The sequence below is a fragment of the Brachyhypopomus gauderio genome, chromosome 4 (genome assembly GCF_052324685.1).
Source record: "Brachyhypopomus gauderio isolate BG-103 chromosome 4, BGAUD_0.2, whole genome shotgun sequence".
Taxonomy (NCBI): domain Eukaryota; kingdom Metazoa; phylum Chordata; class Actinopteri; order Gymnotiformes; family Hypopomidae; genus Brachyhypopomus; species Brachyhypopomus gauderio.
The window spans coordinates 3,223,388-3,241,048 of NC_135214.1; the positions used below are offsets into that span (position 1 = coordinate 3,223,388).

The window sequence follows — 17,661 nt, forward strand, 5'->3', positions numbered from 1 at the left end:
AGGACTCAGGGTCAACCAACCAAAAATTAAGAAGGAAAAACAAAGAAAATCCCTTTTAAAGCGTTTCACGTGTTCCTGCTCACATGCAGCATGACTGACAGCCGCCGCTGTGCGAGTAACTCCACTGGGTGGCACTGGCCTTGGCACACGAGGGGTTAATGTTTGTGCCATGCTGCTCGTCATCGGTTAGACTGAAAATTACCGAGTGTGTGGATGTGTGTGGGGTTGGGGAGATAGAATTTGTACCATTTTTATATTAAAAACCGAATTAAAAGATCTTTTTGGGAAACCTAGCATTTCAGATATATGGGTTAAAAGACAAATGCAATTAAAACAATAATAATAATTGTTCTTATCATCCAGAAATCGGTCGTAGAATTTAGCAGGATGCCTTCATAGGCCTCTTCTGTGAAAGCTGAATTGTTGCTTAACCCAACCAGTGACCCTGCCACATGCAATCTCACCCTCTCCACCAGGAACCACTAGCATGTGGTACCCCCTGGGTGCAACCATGCATCGCACAGCAGAAAAAGCAGTGCGCTAAAATGAAAAGAGGGAAATCCGCGATTCACGAATCGGAAAGCTCGCTCCGGCCCTGCTTACTCATCTGTTAAAAATCGGGAGTGAGCTGGAAAGTTTTTTTACGAGAGGACTTTTGACGGTGTCCTGCTGCTCCGTCAGTGGTGCACATGCTGCAGGCCGTGGCGTTCCCTATTGCCTTCCAGGTCATTGGGTAGCCGCAGTGGGGGACCCGCCCCTCAGACTCATGACAAGCTTCTGATTCGCAGCTGGATCCGTTACTGGGTATCATAGGAAATGAGTCAGTAAAATATCACTGGGCTGAAAAGCGTGAAAAATTGTCATGATATCATTTGTAAATGCCAGTCGTGGGTGAACCGGGCCTGGTAATGAAGGGACCTGTCTCCAGACTGTCCTGGTTCAGAACAACTGAGATTCATGCAAAGACGCACAGAGGCAGCAATGAAAGATTTCTGCCTTCACAGATCTGCAGGTTACAGGGGTTGAGCTCCTAGTGTGGTCTGTCTGAGACACATAGTGCTGGTTCACATTTGGGCTTTGCTCTCCTTTTACTTTGTATAAGAATGACAGTGATGTGTCAGGTGACATTTGATGTGAAACAAGGTTTCACATGTGCTTCTAGTGTGAACAGTATGCCCCAATGTATATCTGCCTCCTTTTATTTCAAGCATACACTTTATGTTTGTTACTTATCTATTGTTCCCTCAAATCATAACTAATTTTAGGATTATTTTAAAAAATCACACAAGTACTAATGTTGCATTGCAGGATAAACACAGATTATCATAATATCTGACAGTCATATTGAAGCTTATTTAAACAAACCTTTAACCTTAAAACAACAACAACCAGTTTTCAAAAGATGAAAAAATGTATCAGAGCTTTCAAGCAAAGGCAAAAAAATCGTTTAATGTTATTAGTTTATTTATTTATTTTCTGACACGTCGTGCTAATGTACAGCTGGAGTTAGCCCCTCACTCGTTTGGAAGATACTAGAGTTGGATATCAGAGCCATGTAAATCCAATCAATTATACAGTCTTACAGATAAAATATTGCTAAATCAAAACACATTTTCAAAAAGTCACAGTATAATGAGAAATTTAAATTGGAAAAAGAAACCATTTGTTTATTGGAAATGCCAGAATGAGGTGGTGACTTGCCATCCATAAATTTTGTCATCCTTTCATATTCCTTTAATCTCCGGGCCCCAGCCCTGGCACTGTTTCAAGATTTTTAATGAAGCCAGACATGAGAGACATCAATCCCTGGTGATACATTGTCCATTTGTATCAGAGAGCACCATGGAGGGCAAAGGAGAAGGAAAAAGACAAAATAAAAGTCCTTATATCAAAATATACCATTAGCTTTTCGAAGGGACCTTTACTTACTTTCCCTGTTTCAGCCTGGCATTGCACGAATCCAGATGACATACCCGTTTCAGAAGGCCGAGAACTGCACGCAGTTCCCGAGCCGAGTGACGTTCATCTCGTGGTAATCCTCCCCTCTCCGGCTTCACCAAACTCTGCCTTCTTTTTGAATCCCAGTGGTTCCTAGGGGAGACCAGAACATCTTGCTGTGATCCAAACAAATTGTGCCAAAAGCTATCAAAACAGGATTAGCAGACAACAATAGAGTTTAATGAAGGCATGAAGAATTAAAAGGTAGTTTCCCAGTAATTCACGAATGGAATGCACAGACTATATTGCAGTATGTCTGTTATTTTGCATCTATACCATACCTGTTGTTTAAAAGTCCTATATTATAAAGCAATTTAGAAGCACCCTGCATAGACACTCACAGCCCTACGTGATGTTATTATTATAATTCTTAGCGTTTTGTGCTACGTATGCCGTATCTTCAGAAGTGAAGGGAGGGGAGACGGGTCTCGATATTGAGGGAGGGGCTCTCATCATTGGTAAACCCTAACCCTAACCCTAACCCTAACCCTAACCCTAACCCTGACCCTAACCCTAACCATGCAGTAACACATTGTGAAATAAGACTGTTCTAGTGGGCGTGCGTCTACTGCCATGTTAGCAGCAGTCGCACACAGCAGGCCGCGCTTGAGCCTACTGCTCACACAGCTGCCTACAAACTCTCAGGCTTCTATTTCAGGGAATTGGCCTGCAATATAAGCAGGACCGATTTGACTGAATAGCTGTTGCCCAAGACTATATCATCATCATCATCATCATCATCATTTATCACTGAGGCTTGTGGTTCCCATGTTCTGGGTTAAAGCATTACAAAATACCACAATTATACATCTGGAACAGCTACGTGCTCTTTTAGAACTTTGTAATAACTGCAGCTCAAATATTTCCACGCCGCGCCATTGTTTTAAGTAAAAAAAAATCAACCTTTCAAGATGTGTATAGTATGATACAACAGATGAAATGTCAAGAACAAAGGTGGGGTAGGATCTTACATTTGATAGCAGCCTGGTCAAATACTGATGAATTGTGAAGCGGTGCTTGGTGCACACGGTTAATACATAACTGGAGAAACGGGGTTTTTGAATCCTGACATTTGGAGTGAATCCCCCGCTGACTTAATCATCACAAATATTGCATGTCATTTGTTAGCCACACACGGACCTGGCTGATGGTGGTGGTGGTAATGTGCCTCTGCTGTGCGGGGTGTCCTGGAGCGCTGCGGCCTGATGGTGCCACCACCACTCGCTCTTATTATCCTGTCTGTCCATAGAGATGACCATGAAGATCTCCACGCAGTAGATGTGTGTGGAAATACACGTGTGAGGTGTGTGAGGGCTGAAGAGGGGAGAGGGGGTGAACGGCGATGGTTAAAATAGTCTGTGACTTACTTTAAATATTTACATTAAGAAAAATTTACAGATTAATGGAAATATTATATGTATATTGTGGGATATAGCTTTAAATGATCGTGGAGCCCGTCTGGAAACGCCTCCCTGAGCTCCTCCAATCAAAAGTCTTCAAATGAACACAGGCGCCGCGTCGGCAGCCAATAGAAACGGTTCTTTGAGACGAAGGTGGAAACATGGCGCTTCACGCACTCCGAGCCTGCAGGAAGGATTCTGTACTGTAAGTCTTAAATACCTTTCCGTCCATTCCTAGACCTCTTTAGGCGTTCAGCCCGTGACATGTCTTCGCTTTAACATGTGAGAGTATGTTTGTTGCCCTGCACAAAGAAGACACTCATACAAAAAATTAAATTAATAAAAAAAACGAAAATAAAGCTGGCAGAACCACTTAGCCTTGTCGCTAGCCAGTGTTGCTCAGCGCGGTGACATCCAGGTGCATGTTGGGTAGGGGAGTTCCTTCTGCCCGGGGCCGAGTGCGGCGCGTGCGTTGTTAAGCTTGCGCGTGCACACCGAGGACTCTCCGTTTTGAAAGCCACGTCGTGCAATTCTCTGAAACGTCTGAAACGTCGGTCGCTGCAGACTAATGCACTCAAAAAGCCCTAATACTGCACCCATCATCGTGTGTGTGTGTGTGTGTGTGTGTGTGTGTGTGTGTGTGTGTGTGTGTGTCTCCTTTGCCGGTCTCCCGAGCTATTAATACTGTATACGGTTTTCGAGTAGTTACAGTTAAGCTTTGGTTATTCACTGTATTGCACTTTATGGTTGTTCAAAAATGTTACAGTAGACTAGTACGTAATAATCCATCTTATTTACCAGTAATAAACTAACTATAATTTATATGTCAGAACAACAGATGTTCACTATCTACAAATATAGAATAAAACTCGACCATTTAGTCTAAGTCCAGATCTTTGGAGTGGTGGTTTACCATATGGGGGTTTTCAGAATGTAGTCATCTTGTATTTTAATGTAAAAGAAAAAATCTGATTTTGCTGATGATCTGACTTAATGATATTGCCAGTAAATAGTTTAATAATTTATTTATTTTGTGTGTTGGCTATTGATTACTCTGTATTAAGAATATTCAATTACACATAGTCTTTGGCAACTGTGATGGCATTTAAAACTAAAATAGTTACTGAAATTAAAAGCTCAGCATATGATTTAAATATGCAGTTTTGTCAGAAAGGGTTAAATAGTAAGGATGTCTTCAGCAGGTGCTGCTGTGGGTCACTGACAGAACGCCCCCCCTGCCCAACCTGTGGACCGCTGCTCTGATTGCCTTCTGCTCTGTCAGCTTTGTGGCTTTTGCTCATGCTCCACTCCCAGGTTGAAGTTTCATCTTGTGCTTTTGGCTCCAAAGTCATGGTGAAATGTTTAGACTGGACCTTTTTGTTCGTCAGATCTTGACTTCACATTGTATACTATATTTTATACTACATTTCACTTTTTTTTAAATTACCACTATTTGTTAAATGTATGTGTATTAGTCTACACTGTAAATTGCTTGTTATGACATAGATACTGCAGTTTGGATTCGAAATCGCGAAAAGCTGAACACATGAAATTTTGATTGTTGCTGAAAAGACAATTTAGGTTGAATAATTTCAGATTTTGCACCAGTGGTATGCAAGCTGCCTCCAGTACTAATTACAGAGGCAGGAGTTCACTAACTACTGACCCAGGGCCACAACATTGGACAACGACACAAGGAAAGCAAGACGTTTCAGAATACTTAGGGTTGACCATCAAGCTATGAACCAGATATTTCAACAAATGTTTATAAACAGAGTCAGCAAGAAGGCAAAACAACCATGCAGAACCTCCCACTTCAATTAGCCAGTCTAGTAATCTGTTAACACGGAAGGGTACATCTGCACCTGATTCGCCTTGAGAGACTTTAATGAGGAACTTCAAACAGTTTAAATGTCAATTACAAAGAAAGCGTCGATTTAAGGTCCTGACAGTCTGCCCCTGTTGGTCACTGGGATGTGGTGCCAGGTGGCTTTAATTCGAGGCAGATGAATTTCCAGAGGCGCTTCGCTGATGGCGTTGAGAACCTACAGCGTGACACGAGTGTCACGCCAGGCTCCGTCACGCCAGGCTCTGTCACATTTGCAGGTCGTATGTGAGGGGGGGGGGCACGCACTGTGACAGTTTCTGAGCCCGAGGTTTCTTCAGACACTGTCTTGAGGGTGTGTTTAGCTCTGTTAATTAAAGCCACCGGTTCCTCATCGTCTTTTGTTTCTGGAAGATTAAGCCATTTGCTTGTCTTTTCTTAGTGAGTACATATGAGCTCATTAACAGAAAGCATTCTATATTTTTTAAAAAGCTTTTTTTTCCCCTCCCGTAACAACGGTGTTCCTCTCCAGATAAGATGTAAGGTGAGTTTCTCAGGAAGTGAGGCTAAGTGTTTGCAGGAGCGTATGCCTTGTGGACAGCCGGTAGCCCTGTAGCGTGTTTGCTGGCTGTGGCGTGTCCCCAACACCCGTGTGACTCATGTAGAAGCATCCCAGAGAAAACACAGACTGCTGCTATGAACTCTGCAAGTGCCGAAAATGGCCTGGAGCTTTTCAATTACACTGGCAAGGCCTGGATGCTATAAGTTAATGGGCAGCTTCCTCCAAAGCTTTATAGCACAGGTTATAAAACCCTGAGGTATAATGTGCTACTATAACTTTGTCAATTAGGAGCAACTGTGCAAAGGGCTGTAGAGACCTGGCAGGGATGGGAAGCAGAAAGACATTTAGCATAAATCTAAGGGGAATTTTAAAATAGTCTCAGTTTATGAACTATTTAGGAACGTACGAGGATTTTGGTCAGATTTTAGGAGTTCTCATGAGGATTCGTGATATCTGGAATGTCAGTCCTGTGTCTTGTTCGAAGTCTAAGACCAACTTTGTATCTTTAACAGGGCTTTAGTAAGATATGGTGTGCTGGCCTAATCTACCCATTCCAAAGACTGACAAAGTTAATAATGAACATTTTGAATGAACCTGATGGAACCTGTTTGAGCAGAACCTAAATCCTGGTGTGCTTGGTAAGTGCTCAATTGTCCATTGAGGTTACGAGAAAAATTCAGCTAGATGTCTGCATGTCCGACACGCCTAAGTCACGACTGTGAAGTCCTGACAACAGAGTTGTCAACACAGGGCGGGTTTTAAATATTCAAACCTGCTCCACCCACCTGGTGCAGGCGTGGCCGTTGGAATCCCATCGACAAACACGTGAGCCCAGAACAAACAGCACCGTGTCGACAGGTCGTTTCCACGTTGATTGGTGCTGGTGACCAGAGCGGAGGTGTGTGGCCTTAATTCGTTTAGGGTGAGAGCAATTTGAGCCCACTGTGAGCGCGCGCTACAGCCGTGCTCACCAGAGCCCGGGTCCCCGGGTCCTCGCGCTCGCCTAGACTCCCTGACTCCCCAGTGCCTGAAACACACGGCTGTGCGTCTGCAGCACGAGACCAGGCGCTAACGGCGCGCCTCACGGCTTCGGTGCCTTTACTACAAAACCAGGGAGACGTGTTTTTGAAGCCAGTCCCGGTTTTCCCCACTGTAAAGGGAGAAGAGCTGCAGTCAGGCGAGAGGTGTGTGTATTTGTCTTTGCCGGGCCGCCCTCTCCAGAAAGCATGATGGAGTGATAGAGCAATAGAGGCCTTTCCAAAAACAGTTTGGTTCTGGCTCTCTCCTTTCAGAGCAGTGCATCAATAAATCGCTCTATTACCTGTTGTTGACCCTCCTAAGCCAGCCTTTGAAATTTGTTACAGAGCATTAACTTAACACGTGTCGCAGAGGGAAAACAAAGAGCGGGTAACAAGACTGGGGGCCAGCTGAGTAAACCGAGTGCGAGGGACAGGGGTCCGGAGAGCGCTCGTCCTGGAGGGAACCGAGAAAAGCCCATACGGCCGACAGATGGAGATCTCTTGCTCCGGGTCCCCACAGACGAAGAAAAACACTGGCCCAAACAAGTGGCCGGGCCCTCGGTGCCGGCCGCTTTGATCAGCAAGTGGGGCTCGGGCTGTGAGCAGCACCTCCGATACGCCACGGAGCCGCATCTGTATAAACACGGCCCGAGAGGAACGTGTGAACAATGCAACAAAAGAATCCTGTTCTAAAGCCGGACAGCTGGCTAGGGCACGACCCGTGTAGTCTGATCACGGGACCCCGATGAAATGAAGTGTTGGAAGTAGGTGTTTCAAAGGACAACTGTTGGACATTGGAAATTGTATTATTATTTTTTTGTAATGCATAAACGCTAAATATTAGCTTATAAAAACAACAATAAGAAAAATCCTTTATTTCTATTTGCTGTATTCATAACAGCACACCGACACTATTTACATTACGTGTGATTTATTGGTTTTCAATTGTTTAGTCTTGCCAGTTCTCGGAGTAAGCAGGCTAATTAAAGAAGAAAGGAAAACAGGCGTGGAGAAGATACAGAGCTCCTTCCTGCAATGGGCCTAATTGGATTTCAGCCTGTACGGTTTGTTGGCTGTATGGCGTACCAAGCGTATAGCCCGTCATCCGGAGGGCCGAGCTGTGTGAAGGCTCGTGCGGAAACCCGCGCCTGCGAGTGCCAGGAGCGCCTATGATCGCCACCTGTTTTCTGTCGTATGCGTCACTCTAATGAACTGCAGCGCCGAGCTGCGAGCAGGCAGCGCGCACCGCTTGTGCGGCGGTAGTTCTGAGCGCAGCGCGTGCAGGGGTGGTAGTAATTCTCCTCGCGTCCTCATGGGGGCAGTGTTCACAATGTTCTGCTCTGGACGGGAAAGATGGCTCGGTATGGCGCTTTGTGGGAAAGGAAGTTACAGATTTGGAAAATACAATAACACCTTTTTAAAACTTATTTTTTATTTTTTTATTTTTGACAGTTATATACACCATATTAAGCTTTTTAAGTTATATACACCATATATTATAACAATAAAAAAATCCAAATTTGTTGATTAACATCCTCAAAGTTCCTTTTTACAGCATAGGTGGATTAGAAGATAAAATATTTTTAATGGATTATTAGAAACCAATGAGCTGCAATATAATGTTCAAAATGTTATTGCAATAAGCGGTCATTGTAGTGCTTAAAAATTCTTCAATGAAAAAGCCATAAATTAATAATATTAATTACGGACATGTTATGCATTCACAAATCCAGCATGTATGTTTAAAATCAGAAATATCTGAGTGCATGCATCTCTGTAAAACCTCATTTATTGCAGGCTTCCCTCTATGACTAATGGTTATACACCCTCTCTCATAACTTCTACATAGCAAACCCTGTAATAAATAGAACTTACAGAGATATCTGTCACTTGCAGTGGAACCATGCGATGAAGCCAAATCCCTTTTTCTTAAATGACTGGGTGAAAAAAAATGAACTTCAACAGTAGTCATTCAGAACTTAAGCAGGAGTAATAGTGCTGACCCCCGGTCCAGTAGTACCTGGGCTGGGTTCTCCGCCCCGTGCCTCCAGTAGCTTGATATGCCCTTCCACTGATCCTCATTAGCTTCTGGAAAGTAGTGCGTGTCGGTGCGGCGTTTCCGGGGACAGGGGGTGTCGGGGGTGTCGGGGTGGGCCGCGTTGCGATAGGTGGAGTCGCCCGTCATGACTCGCACCTCCTTAATCCGGCTCCGTTTGGCTCGGATGTGCAAGCGAGGTCTGCGTCCGTTTAGGGCCGGGCATGCGACACACTCTACCGGGGGTGGCAAAGCGCTTTGGACTTTTAAAAACACCAGTTGTACCTTCTGTAAGTGCTGCGTGGTGTTCCTGGTGGGTGGAGGCTCTGTGCCTGCTGGGGTGGATGTTCACATCCTGCAGATGTAGCCAAGCCTCCGGCTCCTGGAGCAACATGGAGGATTTAATATGTGATTTAATGTTAATTTTATTGAAGCTCTTAAATGCTGGGTTTATGGTTCTGGGCTCCTCTTATCATAATAGCTTTTAGATGCTCAGGGTATTTTCTATTAGCGGAGAAGACGGGGTTCTTGTTTGTTGAGTTCTCTTTCCCCTTCTGGAAATTTGAGTGCTTGGCAGTTCTTCTGGTGAAAGTGATTTTTCAAGAATCAATTCATGAATATTTTTGGAGACACAAGACTTCTTATGAATTTGCCCTGTGCAGTTTTTTTTATGACAACACCTGATCACATTCCTTTGTAAATGCTGAATATGGACCTTTTGCAAACATCATAAACCTATTATATAAAATAAACCTTGACTTTTTTCTGTGAGGCACAGTGTATAAAATACTATTTGGATGATTAGAAATGTTTAAACATGTTGTTTTCTGTGTAGAAAATGGCTTTGTCAGACAAAGTAGACAATTATAACAGTGTCAGAGTATTATCCAAGTGAGTGTGCTATTTTCTGTTTGTCTATTGTTATTTTAAAGGCATGCCCTAACTTGAGGTGTTTGAAGCTACACGCATCTGTGGCTAGTCAGTTTCAGTGAGATTGTATTAGGACTCTGGTGACCTTGAAATCCATCCTTATCTTTAAAATCTTTAAATTGAATCCTCCTTAGTTTGCTATTTTCCCCACTACACTGCCCATATTTGCTACGGCTTTAAGAGTGAGCTTTGCCTAGAGCTACCAGCTTCATACACTGTAACCTTTCTCAGATCTCAAGGTCATGTTTTTTCTCTTAAAGCTCACAGGGATCAGCTCCCAAACACAAACAAGGCCCGGTACACACTGGCTCCGCCTCCCCCATGTACCACCTGGATCTCCTCCACTCAGAATGGTTGCTCATGATGACCCCCGCCCATGTGGACGTCCTATCAGCGAGCGGGAGGTGACTGAGGGTACGCGTGTGCTGTAGAAGCCGAGCGGGCCAGTCAGGCCGTTTGCTTTGTCCCTGTAATGGGGTGTGTGATGGGCCCTTGGTCACATCACCCCGAGCAGAGTCCTGTTAGTGCTGTTACTCATTAGAACCAGGCCACGGCACACGAGCACAAGCCAGTCGAGGAGGTCTCACATCTCACACACACACACACACAGACACACACACACACACACACACACACACACACACACACACACACAAACCTCTGTCCTCTAAGGACAGGTGTCTGTGTCCACATCACTCATCCTAATGATGCATGTGGCTTGCTGTTTCAGTCAGCCAGTAAGTTGGTTACAGTGAGAGGTTTAGGCCCCCCCCCCCCCCCCACACACACACACACACACACACACACACACACACACAATGTTTGTTTGGTGAGGTTTTGTTTGTTTATTGTTTCCAGATGGCTGCCCTCGACTTTGCCTGTGTGGCTTTCCAGTTCCCAGCGAGTGTTTTACAGCCTTGGCTGCAGTGCTCACCCGTTTCATCGCCCCTGCTCTTTACGACGGGCCCTTTTTCCCTCCAAACTGGGAACAACTGTCAGAAGCTGTCTGCGCTCTTCCAGAGTGAAAAGAAGCCACTAATCTTTGTTTTGACGCCGCAAAGTTCTAGCCGAGGTCTAAGGGTCAGTCGCGAGGCCAGCGTCCCCTGGGCTCCAGCGTCCCTGGGGCACCCGCTCCCCCGGCTTTATTCCAGCATCAAGGCCCCAGCTGAGAGCCTTTGTTCACGGAGGTGCACTGAAATGTGGCACTTTTGTTCTGAGGCACGACTGATGAGGCTGGGAAACCTTTTTTCGTGCTTGTGTCTGGGCACCATTAAGCGCACGTCACTTATTTACAGGAAGAGGGCAGGACCGTGCCGGCTGTAAACGTCGGCGCAGACGGCCTTACTCATCGGATGCGGTTAAGAGCAGAAAGCTTGCCGGCTTTGTTAAGCCCTCCGCTCCTTCAACGGGGTCTTTTCTCCGGCGTCCCCCCCCAATTGCTGATTACTATCACATTCCAATTCCCTTAATCTCATTTCGCCCGGTGACTTAACCCAGTGAGACCAAGACATCGGGCCGTCGGCCAAAACCAAACGGAGCGGCTTCGTTTCGGGTCAAAGGCACCGCTGCCGTCGGGACCCGAGTCCTGCGCCCTCGGTGTCCCGCCCCTATGGGAGACACCCCCCCCCCCCATTGCCACCGCCTGGTCGGATCGGAGAGTCGAGGACAAAACGGCGCGTGCGCTGGTGCCGTCCGCCTTATCCCGCCTCGGCTTCCAGCACAGGTCCGCTGTCGTGTTGCTACGTGGCCAGGAGGGCAGTGGACCTCGTCACTGTCTAGCGTGGCCCTGACCACAGGCTGAGGTGTGTCAGTCACATGATGCTCTCGTATCGCTCACTGACATCAGCGTTGTGGTATATTTGCCAGGATGCTAGCAGAGGTAGCAGATGGTTTGGTGTTTGTCAGGTTTTTACAGGCTGGTGACTCAGTGTTTCAATCATCATCAACCAAATGGGTGCTAGATCTCATTTAGGCATTTAGGTCTGTAAGCTCACAACAGAAACATGTAATTATGGCTATGAACTGATAAAGCTGTAAGATCTTTCCAACCATGAGAAGTTTAAGCCAGTGTAATCTTTGGCTTTGGCCTTCCTATTTGGCCAATTTACATATTTCTCCTTTTCTTTGATTCAGGCAGTGCAGGAAATTCTCTTTTGATCACAGACTGTTCAATCTAGACATTCTGCGTTATGTGGAAGGTTAAAATCTTTGAGATTTAAAGCAGAAATGAAGCTTTAGATATGTTGACAGGCTAAACCCAGCAGTGCCAGCGTGCTGTCCAGTGCACAATACTATTGCACAATACTATTGCAGGAGGGGGGGGTCAGTCACATGCTACAAAAAAATGAAAACAACTCTGTGCTGTTGCTTTCATTGTATTATGGCAATTAGCCTGAAGCTATATGTCTGTGGTCTGTGTGATTTGTATGTGTTAGCCAGGTTTGGGAAAAGTGTATATGGGTTTATTGGAGGCTTCCGTTTCGTTTCATGAATAACATGGAGACACTGTGATGCTCATTTGAAAGTGTTTAATTGATGCACAAAATGCAACGATCCATCTGGGGAAATGCTGTTTAGATCAAACGGCCCCTTTTCAAATAGTTTAATTAGTTTAGAAGTATCGGCTAATAGCTGATGTGCCAGCAAACAACCGGGCTAATTAGACCTCTTCTCTGAGGCTGCTTTTTCTAGAGCACAAAGTGAATTATTTTAACACCTTTGTGAACGTCCCCAGTAGAGGGTTTTTTTATCCCAACCAGCCACAGCTGCGACGTGTTTCTTTCGCAAGTGACTCTTTTCTCGGGCGTATTTACATTTCAGTGGCCTTTCGAAATCTGGTTTGTCAACCGCAGCACCAAATTTGGGTGGCTTGTATTATTTTGCTTATCCGCTGCAAGAATTTTATGACACTTTTCTCCATATTGCAGAGCGCACCTGAATGAGAAGGCTGCCTCACTGGGACTGCCCGAGGCTGTTTTCTGCACTTATGCCGTTTGAAAGGGCATTGAAGGGACGGTTTGTTTGGCTAAAAAGGTCCTCTAAAAGGTTGAACTTTTCAAGCCGCCATCGAATCCACCTGAGTTTATTACCGTTGTCGACGACGATTTGAATTCAGCCAGTGTAAACAGAGCTGTAATTATGAGGACGCGAGAGGGGCAAGCCGTCTCGTTTGAAAGTGACCACGCGACAGCAGGAGCTAAACCTTCTCGCACGCAGCCCTTTGAGGGCCTTTCTCGTTAATTCTGCTGCTGGTTTGTCCCCGCCAAGCCCAGTTTGTCCAGTTGGCCCAGCTTTGATCTGTCCGTCCGACAATGGGCCCATCACAGGACCGCAAATTAAGGCAACCGGATGCAAAATATGAAACGATCGGGGGCCTTTCTTCTGTGTTTGATGTTTTTTTCGGAATTCTCTGTCCGGCTCACGCGTGCGGCCATGCCGGTGGCTCACGTGATGTGGTTTGATGTTCTGTTGGATATTCGTTCCCGTTTAGATGAGTTCTCTCGTGTTCTCCCCGCCGGGCCGGTGCCGTCTGAGTCCCGGGCGGAGCCGGAGAACCGCTGGCCGTCCGGGATCAGCCGCCTGCCCATCGACACGGCGCCGGGCCTCCTGGGCTTGAGCCGCAGCCGTGCTCTCCGCCACGACGGCTTTTGTTTACCCTGGTGGGCCCCAGCTGCTGAGATAGGTGGCAGCTACACTCCCCGAATCCCCCCCAAAAACCTCAGGCTCCGCACTGTTGCCCCCCGAACCCTAAATAGGAGCATTAGACACACCACATTAAGAGACTGCTGGTCTGGAGGTGGGTGCGTGTCCCAAAGGGTCCTGGCTTTTCTCCCTCTTCACACCTCAACACCCTCCTGGACACACACACACACTCAGTCACACTCACTCTGTCTGGACAGATCAGGGGGCATGACTCTGTGAAAAGCTTAGACTCCACGCTTTGTAACTCTCACCTTCCACCATTACACTCTTCCCTCGCTCTGCTCTCATTCACACAACGCTACAACAGCCTCGTGATTTAGATATTCTATCGTCCTGTGTGATGGCTCGCCAACACGCTCCTTCTTAATATTTCTTTAACCCCTTGTCTGCCGGTGCTGCAGTGCCACGATACCGCCGTCCTGCCCCCGTCCTGCCCCCGTCCTGCCCCCGTCCTGCCCTGCTGCCCAGCTCCCTCTGTGCTCGTGGAAATGTGTGCCCAGCCCCAGCTCTGAGAAAATACCCACAAGGCCAGTCACACCATATGCAGTGTTTTTAGCCCCCCCCACCCGCCCCCACTTTCTTTTCTTTAATATTATGCTGGCGCTGAATCACAGCACAGCAGGGTATTCCTAAACACGTAAACGAATTCACAGCTAAACGCTCCTATACGCGGGACAGCCGTGGTGTGGCTGGTTTGGGGGGGGGGGCTCAACAGCAGCCAAACTGGCTTCAACGTGGCAGCACTGCAAAGAGAGAAAACATGGAGTCGGTGTCTCCCCCCCCCCCCCCCCCCCCCCCCCCCCCCAATGCAAATAAGTGTAACCATTAGCAAATAATTAGGGAAATCTCAGCCCAGTGGATTTAATCCTAATACAGCTATGGCTACAGTTTAGAGTAGGTGGATTAATGGTGAGTTGAAACACTAACACAGTCGCCCATTTGGACATTTGGTTTTGGTTTGGTTTCTTTTTGCCCGTTCGGCTGATTGCGGTAATAGCCGAGAGAAGGCGGCCGTCCGGATCAATAAGGTGTGCCTGAGACGAGGGCCGCCCTGACCCACGCCCCTGCTTAATGAAGGCTCGGGTGTCGTTTCTGCTCTTCTAATGAACTTTACCATGAAAGTGCTTGAGCATGACTTTGTCTCGGAGCAGTGCAAATGGAATTGCCCCCTGATGGTTTGGAATGCACCCAGCTGGCCTTTAAAAGGTGATAATTGGAAAATACAGGATACAGCCGTAGTCGGAGAAGGGACTCCATGTTCCGCCGATTTAACCACTGCGTGCGTGATGCCGGTCTCCTCGAGTTTGCCTCAAAAAGACACTCCGTTTTTAGATTTGGGTTTGGCTCGGTTCGGTGCTAGCCAATCACTTTCCATGGTGGTGTTTCATAAGGGGGTACTTTACGAGTGTAGAGTCCATTGTGATTGAAGCACTCTGAAACATCTTGGCGGATGGGTTCAGCTCTGAGAATAAAGAACGAAGAAACGTTGACATGACATGCGGTTAGACTACAAAGGTTGTGGCAGTAATGATGCTCTGTGTTAGTCACTCTCCCTTTTTTTGTTGCTGTTCCATTTTCACGAGTGATTCATGGTCTCTGCCTTTTCTGTTTAGCCCAAATCTGAGCGTCGGACGTAATCCCGTTCAGCAGTGGGTGTTCGCGTGCCTCCTTAAGCCAGGAGAACGTAAGCCTGCACATACGACGCACGCTTAAAACGTGACCCCCCGTCTCTCCCCCTCTCCCTCTTCTGCTCTCCTTCCCCTCCTCTCTTCCTCTCCTCTCTTCCTCTCCCCTCTCCTCCCCTCTCTTCTCTTTATTGTAGTCTTACAAGCAGCGTGTTGAGCCAGCCCTGGCATTCCTCGTGCTTTCAGGAAGGAAGTCTTGAATCCTGGGATGTGGAGAAAACCCCAGGCCCTCGCAGGTCTAAATTGAAACCATTTCTGTGCTCCTCTTTTAACCCGGCGTAAGCAGGAGCAGGCGGCCTTCATTAGAGTGCCTCAGCGGAGAGACCCTGTCTGCGCTACCGATGAGCTCCAGCCCACAAGCACGCGGCCAGCCAAAGCTGTGATTCATGGCACAATCACAGGCATGTCTGTTTGTGGAAAGCAGCTGAAATCACGAGCAAGCACCCAGATAAGGGTTATCACTGCTGGCCAGATATGGGCAGATTATTCCGGCTGTGCCAAGCTCATGTCGCTGTCTGACCTGGGTGTCTCCGAAAAGAAGTTTCCGTCATTAGCATTTCGGGATCATTTCTGTTCAGGGAAGCCGCTGAAACACCGAAACACTGAAACACCGTTCTGGGTGTTGTCCAACGGTCGGCCCTGAGCTGACGGGGACACTCCCACTCTGGGGACGCTGGGTGGAGGGCTGTCCAGGACCGTCCTGCTCCCGTCCCGCTCCTGTCTTGCGAGTCAGGGTGAAGCCACGGAGTCTCGGCATCCCCTTTCGGAACGCCGGAGGGGGGGGGCAACACCGCCGGCCCACCGCGATTTCCTGGGGGGGTCTCTGTCGGGCTGCGCCTGTTTTTGGGGAACGTGGAGTTTCCATGTTTTCCTGGGCTGACCGGCGACTGACGGAGGTGGAGTTGGTGAAGGACGGGCAGCAACAGGGTGTGACCTGCCCCCGCTACACCACCCCTCCTCTCCACACCCACCCCAGCTCCTCCACCTCGGAACTTTCCAGCACGCTCCCTCTGGGCCGGCCGGCTGAGACCTCGAACCGTGTGGGAAAAATTCTCCACGTTCAGCTGATCGGCTCTGACCTTTTTACTCGATTACTGATGGTCATAGGAGCTAAAGCTAAAACAGCGAGTCAGTTAGCGAGTGCTCAGGCAGCCGCAGCAGCCAATAGTGTTGATGTAAGATCATCCCCTGAGTGAAGGTTTCAAAGGCCTGGTTGGATGTGGTCTTTCTCCTCAGGGTGAAGGTTGCTTTACTTCTCTCTACCTCCCTCTGCTTAAGTCCTGCCTGGTTTTCTGTTTCCACCGATGCTGTGGAGATCTTCAGACGTGGCCTTTTTCATCGACCTGCTACTCCCATTATGTAGAGACGTGCAAATTACACACTCCCTGCCTCATTCTCTCTCTCTCCACCTCTCCCTCTCTCCATCTCTCCCTCATAGAGCTTCACCCTTTACACGTGCGTCTCCTCAACTATTTTCCTCCGGGCGTGAAAATGAGGCTTCTGCACTGGTGGAGCGAGTGAGTGTGGGTGGAGGGCAGCTCTCCTGATGCAGCGTGGCCCCGCAGAGGTTGGGGGGCCTGGGCTCTCCTCCCACCGCAGGGCCCCTCACCGTCCCCGGGGACAGATGAGCCCGCCATGAATGCCGGACAGCGGGAGACGCTGCCCCCGGAGGTGAACTGTGGGAGAGCGCGGGGTTGAGGGCCCAGGTGCTTGGAGGCAAACCTGAAGGAGCTCGTAGAGTGGGCATCATCATTCCCGACGCTGGTCCTTCCCGCCGCGCTGGAGTTGTTGTTGATGGGAAGAAGTTACTTAAGATAGGACTCGTATCGCGGCTCCGTGGTGCCGTGTGCACATGGGCACTGTGGGGTTTTTTCCCCACTGAGAGGGAGTTTGTGGTGTAAATGCTAACGGTTGTGTTGGTTTCTCTGTGCTTTTCCCTCTAAGAGTGGCTCGTTTCATGTGAGAAACCAACGCTTGTTAAAAGTTCACAGCCAGTGAAAGGCATATTTTGTAGAACTCATTCACAATCATTTGTGTGCCTTGTTTGCATGTAGGTGGTTGTGTGTGCGTTTTCTTACAGTGCAGGTGGTTGGGGGGTGGGATTTATGGGTCGGTTGGGTGTGTGGGGTGGGTGGGGTGGTTGGGGTAGGTGGGGTGGGTGTCCGGCCCTTGTGGATTTGCTCATTGTATACTAGGGAGGGGGTGACAAAAGTCAGACCCTAACCCTAGTGATTAAAGCCCATGGAGGTCTCGGTGCCCGGGGGCATGGCTACACCCTTGGGGTCTCACACGGCCACAACACCATCACAGTCATTCAGCCCCGACGTTATCAGGCCACAGATTGAAATCTCTATCACTTCCAAGTTGTTATTGTTTGTCTCCCCCCCGATAGAGCGTGTGTGGTGAAAGGAGTGCCCCTTCCAGCCGGGTCCGCTCCACTGGCCCTGATCTGCCCACCCGCTTCCTGCCTGGGTCTCCTGCAGGCCCACTGGAACTGTTTATGCA

General features: G+C 47.9%; 1 long non-coding RNA gene across 1 annotated transcript; it reads right to left on the reverse strand.

Annotated features, from left to right (window-relative positions):
• Window positions 1–1,446: 1,446 nt before the first annotated feature.
• On the reverse strand, window positions 1,447–3,987 carry LOC143511866 (uncharacterized). Its single transcript, XR_013130296.1, has 4 exons — window positions 3,619–3,987; window positions 3,139–3,312; window positions 1,930–2,091; window positions 1,447–1,806 (listed from the first exon to the last, which is right to left on the reverse strand). It is a non-coding gene; the product is annotated as an uncharacterized LOC143511866 (long non-coding RNA).
• Between the last annotated feature and the right edge of the window lie 13,674 nt (window positions 3,988–17,661).